Consider the following 6435-nt stretch of genomic DNA (forward strand, 5'->3'; position numbering starts at 1 on the left):
TGGGCTGTGGGTTGCGCTGGTTCGCCGTCCCGTTAGGCCGCTTCGCGCTCGCCGTTGGCCCACTCGTGAATAATAAAAAAGGAAGATACTACAAGCGCCGGTGCCGGGGATCGAACCTGAGTCACCAGGGTGACAGAAGAAAACTTACCACTGTACTACAATGAATGTTGTTAAATTCAAGCAGCGAAGCTAGCTTCGAGTGTTTTAGACTGGTTCATCCTTCTACCCATAAAAAATTGTTGATAATTAGAGAACACTTTTCGTCAATTTGTTGATAATTAGAGAACGCTTTTCGTCGTCTGGAATTGGTATGAACATTGCCTCTACCACCAGTTGCTAAGCATACATGTCTATTAGCATGGTTTTCAAATTGTTTTTCTACCGAATAAGATAAGTCACTCGCTTGATATCCGTTATTATACCTTTTTAACTATTAAACGATGTGTTTATGGAAAAATTTTCATATAAAAGTTTCTTAAATAAATAATTTTCTATTATTTAATATTTGTTTTTTTAATTGAAGCATATATTACCTCTGCTATAGAAAGAGTGTATTTTTTGTACTATCTACGTTTAACTACGTTTAAGATTTGATCGTCCGTTTTATTTAAAAAAGTTTCATGATTAGTATTTTATTGTTATTCGCAAAATGCACGTGCGTTGTAAAATAGATAAATGCTTTTATTTTTATTAACTATTTTTGTATATACTTACATGGTAACAAATAATGATCCACGCCGTGCATGTAGATTTAAATGGTATTTTTTTTCCACTTCATGTATTGCGTTGTATTTAGTCATCCTTGTGCAAATTGTACTTTTTCATGTTTATGCCATTGTTAATGCATTTTATCTACTTTGCTGAATCTAAATTCAATATTTATGAATTTATATATTTTCATCAAAACATATCTGGTCAAGATAAGCCCATGCAAAAGTTTATGATAAGTACATACAATATTCAACCAATCAAATAAAAACACCTTACCAAATTAAGGAAAAGAAAGTGTCCACTTTTTAAAATCACCATTAAATCAATATTTATAATTGGTACTACTAATATTTTCAACGTTCGTTGCACATCTTTAGATAGGGATGAAATTTATAAATTTTAGATTTTTTTTTCTAAAAAACAGCATTGTATTGAAGTTGACACTACATAGTTGAATTCATTAATATAATTTTTTTTGCACATTCCAAAAATAAAATAAAATTGTATGGTTAAAGCCCGTTGCAACGCAAAGGCATTTAGCTATATATATATATATATATATATATATATATATATATATATATATATATATATATATATATATATATATATATATATATATATATATATATATATATATATATATATATATATATATATATATATAAACTGACGCCGGAGACGATCTTTGGGACCATAGCTTGTGCGTTAATTACATGTCAGAACAACATTCGTGTTTACAAGCACGGCTAAAATAAAAGAGAGAAACAAAAGATTTAGTGTGATGATGAACATATGAATCTCATTACCGCGACATTTCCTCATCAATTTCTTTTAGCATACAATGGCACATAAGAGGTATTGCAAGAGCCATGAGTATACAAAAAATGGTAAGAAACACCCGGTGGAAGTTGTTGGCCTCTGGAACTAGGATGAATAAAATGAGCCCAATCATCACGAGAGCAAAAATGTCCCCGAGACACTGAAACATATAAAGAAGCTTAGTTAAGAAAACCGACCGTTACGTGAGTATATGGGAAATTATTTTCATCACTGGGCTGAATATTCACTTTTTTGTCGTATGTCACCAAAAAGGTTATTAAAAATTAAAATAAATAATAAGATCATTGATAAGTTCAAATAAGCGTAACAAAAGCAATAATTTAGCTACTAATGTGCTGCATATATACTAATTAGTCTATGATTAGTCATAAGTGCTACAGTAACCCGTATATGCTAACGATGGATTAATTAGGCTCAAAAAAATTCATCTCATGGTTTATAGGCAAGCTATAAAATTTATTTTTTTATTTGTGTTCGAAAATCCCTTTCAACGTCAGGTCAAATATACAACATGACATGCGAGAGCTAACTTAGATTTGATTGGTGTGCACAGAGAGAGAGACATACCACAAGTGTTTTCATGAAAAGACGGGCATACTCAGGTGGCTCCCTCCAGGTGGTCGGGCCAGGAGGCCATGGCGGGGCGGGCCGCCCTTCTTCCAGCAAGCAGCACATCACATCGTCGGTCTCCGTTGTCATGGCGATGGAACGATCGAACGTGCGTACGTATAAACGCAGACACGGAGGCCAAGGGTGTGTGTATATATTGGGACCGGCCGTACGTATACATGTATGTTTCGGATGCAGAAGGGATCGGGCAAAAGCTAGGCAAACAGCAGCGATCGATTCGGACTCTTCCAGGAGAACGTTCACATCTCTCCCTCTTCCCATCGCCTGATCGGAGATGTAGTTTGTTCCAAAGTACGCGCGGTTTTGGTGTTCGTCCGCGTGGGCCTTCGAGCGGGCCGCCGTGCCGCGAGGCTGCGCCGCGCCAAGCCGTCGTTGCGCCCGAGTACGCGTCCGTCACGCACCTCGACGACACCGGCGAGGCGAGGCGCCCCGCGCGAAGAAGTCGATGAACCGGACGCCCGCGGTCACCGCGCCGCCGTCGAGGACGGCTTCATCGTCGCGGTCCATGGCGGCGGCGTCCTGGGCGCGGCGGGGCTGACGGCCAGGAGGCGCACGTCAGGGATGTCAACGGCGGGCGGGAGCGGGGTGTCGAGAGCGCGGCGGCGGAGGTAGTGCACCACCAGCTCCTCGTCGGTCGGCCGGAACCTGAACCCCGGCGGCAACGCCCTCCTCGCCGCGCACTCCTTCGTGTCCATCGACCCATAGAGACGGACCTAACATAAAAATCGAGTGGGGGTACTTTATTAACATTGATAATACTTTTACTTAATTACATATTAGAAATATATTACGTATTAAATTTGAGTAGGGTCTTAGGACATAAGGTAGATCTGCCCCTATCAACCTAACCCAATCTAATCCAAACCAATCACCTAAGACCTCCAACCTAAGAACTCAAAAACCATGGCCGTTTCTTGGCACATGCGCGGACGGCTCCCTCCCTCTCACTTTCAGCCGAGTTCTTCAACTGTCGCGCATGGGGAGGCGGAGAGGCAGAGGCGGCTAGGCGGGATGGGGGAAGGAGGTAGAGAGATGGATTTATATAGAGAGAGGGGTAAGTGTTCGACGTGGGGAGGGGGAGCAGTAACGTTGTCGGGAAGAAAATTTGGTGTAGCCGGGTTAAGGCCTTAGTCGTCTGCATACCCTGTTTTGATTATGCGACGCGTGGAGTGAATGGCGATCGGACGACGCAATGCGAACGGCTCCGCTCCTGTATGATATATCCTCTGCTCGTCTTAGCCCAATCGACTCCAGGCCCATGAATAGAAGGCGTAGCTCCACTTGCTCACGTCGGCTTGCAAAATCTGAAGGAAAAGCCGCTCAAAACAGAAGGGGCCGCAGCCGTCATGGCAGGAGAATCCACCTACGCTGCCGCTATCGCTGGCGTCATAACCGCGATTATAGCCGCAACCACGATGACAGGATTCAATGACAAGGATCCAACCACTACGCTTTTGTTGCCTTTGTACGAGGAGATGTCTTTGCATGCCCTAGCACATGGCATGGCTCCTAAACCTGTACATATACATATACATATATATATATATATATATATATGAAGTTGGAATTTCTCTAAGCAAATATACACAGGATTAATTAAATCGATTTTATACCGTTAGATTTACAGATCCAATGAACTAAACTAAAACAATCTGAAACACCTTTCTCTTACCGTCCTAGGACACACCCTTTAACTACGCACTACGTGCCCACCACGCCGGTGAAAGCTCCCGCCCCAACGCGTCGCCGAAGGCTGCCGCCTGCTACCGCCCAACGCCGAACGCCGCCACTCCGACCGGCCGGTGCCGGCGCTGGCTCCCGCCCCCACTCCAATGCCCACCTCCGGCGCCCCAATGCTGGCCGCCCCCGCGCTCCCGACCGCTTCCGCTTTCGCCGCTTGCTCCCACCCCAACGCCGAAGGTCGCCCCCACGCTCCCTGCCGACGCTGGCTCCCGTCGCCCCAATTCCGACCGTCGTAGCCGGACGCCGCTGGCCGCACCCGCGTCGTTGGCCGCTGACCGCCGACCGCAGCAACGCCGAAGGCCACCACCAACCGCTCCAATCCCCTGATTGTTCCCCTAATCATGCGCATTGCCCTGCATGGCACCTTTCCCCCCTCCTTTGATCCTCTCTCACCTCTTCTTGCCATCCTCTTTCTTATCCACATCTGGGCGAGCCATCGATGCCACAACGACGTTGGGTATTCTGATCTGGAGCGATGGGCTCTCCGGTGGAGCAGATGAGGCAGCGACAGCAGTGACTTAGGAAGACAACCGGTTGCCACCTGCTCATTTCGTCGTTGAGGTAATTGCCCCTGATGGTCTCACCACTGAGACCGAGCAGATTCTGTCAATACCCCATAGCTGTAGTGCAATCCTTACTCTCAGAAAAGTGCTACAAGCCTAGAGCCCTAGAGTCTCAATGCCGCTTCTGCGAGCAAGGTCGTTGTGTTGCAAATCCATCCACTTCCTCAAATGAGGACAATGCAGATGCAGATGCAGATTCAAGTTTATGCTCCTGCCTGATAGCTATATCAATTACTCCATCAAATGATTGTAAGCTTGTATTAGTGCCGTGCGTGCTGTAAATCTGAATGGATATGTGCACTTTATAAAGCACCAGGGAGCCTACATCTTGTGGTTTTGACAATACTCTCAAGCAGGTCAGGATTCCTCCATTTAGAAGGCAACATAAAGAAACAATTGTGCTATATATTTTCTGGCAGGGTCTGCTCACTTTCTTGGAATAGTGAGTTCTATGTGGCTGTGTAAATTTTTGACCATTTGATCCTACCAGAACGGGTAAAAACTCTAAGCCCAATCACATTCAAATAGAAGTGGGCTTGATATGTCATTGTTCACATACTTCTTTTAGGGTTGCAGTATTACACTGATCTGGATTAGACAGTGAATTGAATTCTGATTGTGGATGATAGAATGTTTTTTTTGTAAAAAAGATCACGTCACAATGTATTTTGATTGTCTTGTTTAATTTATGTTTGTTGTAGCCCAAAGATTATGAACAAGCGGAAACTCCTTTTCACATCGTCAACAACTACCAATGCGGCGGTTAGTGTATATATCCAAGCTTTCAGATTATTTACCTTGAATGAATAACCTTTCCGTTGATCATTGAAGGACTCACTTTTGTACTCATGTCAGTCTGGACTATGGAGACAATATAGTCTTCTGGCATATTTCCAAATTAAGTCAAGCAATCTTGTTTACTCGGGAAATAATCACGTTTTAGAAAGCCTTCCAAACTATTTTCTCATTCTGCTCTAATATATTAAGATTCACCCTGAAAAAAGGTCACTGATATCTGCTTGTTGTCTCTGTTCTGCATGCATATAAGAACACCTATGAGCAGGAAAATAGTGGATTTATTTATTAGTTGTCCCAACTCCCAAGGTATGTCTTCTTGGTTCTTACATCTGCCATTCTTTTTTGCAAACTCAATTGTGGAAAAGGTACTTCCAAAGAAACAACTATAGTATAATTTAAATAGCTCATCCATATTCTGTCTAGAGCATAATTTGGAAACCAAAAAGAGTCAAAGGTGAATCTTGTGTTGCCTACAGAAAGTTCCTTTTCTTCTTTCTATTTGCAAGTTGACATCGATTTCTAGCATCATAGGCTATCTACAAACCCTTTTTTCACTACAAGTATGTGGTCTTATTCACTTACATGGGCTCTTCAATATGATAATTTGTTCATGATCAATCCTTCCTTTATCATCTAAGCTAGCCAAGCCTTCAAGGTAAAGAGTAATCACCTGTTGTGGCTGGCTCCCCTATTCATTTTCTTATTATCTCAGTTTAGAAAATTTTTCCAAAGTGAATCCATATGTTGAATTTCTTTCCAGGGAGAACAAATTAGTTGATGCCATTCCGTGGGAAATATTTTTCCCTCCTGAACTCACTTGTGAACTTCCTCTGTGCAGGCAATATATGTATTATTTAGGGATGGTTGATTTCTAGAACTACTGTATACATAACATTATCTAGCTTTGTTTTTTTTTTCTTGTTTTGCCTTCAGATCGCTTAGATGTTCACTATCTTAACTTTTAATCAGTTTCAGCTCATTTTATGGTTCTTTTCCATTTGTGAAGATATACACTGCTGAATCATATATATATATATATATATATATTCCATCAATTGCTTCTGTTATTTGTGCAAATGGCCAACTTAAGATTATAGTGGAGATTGTATTTCTAAAAAAGAAAGCAGTTTTTCAAAAGTCACAAGTT

This window comes from Oryza brachyantha, chromosome 7 (assembly GCF_000231095.2).
Source record: "Oryza brachyantha chromosome 7, ObraRS2, whole genome shotgun sequence".
NCBI lineage: Eukaryota > Viridiplantae > Streptophyta > Magnoliopsida > Poales > Poaceae > Oryza > Oryza brachyantha.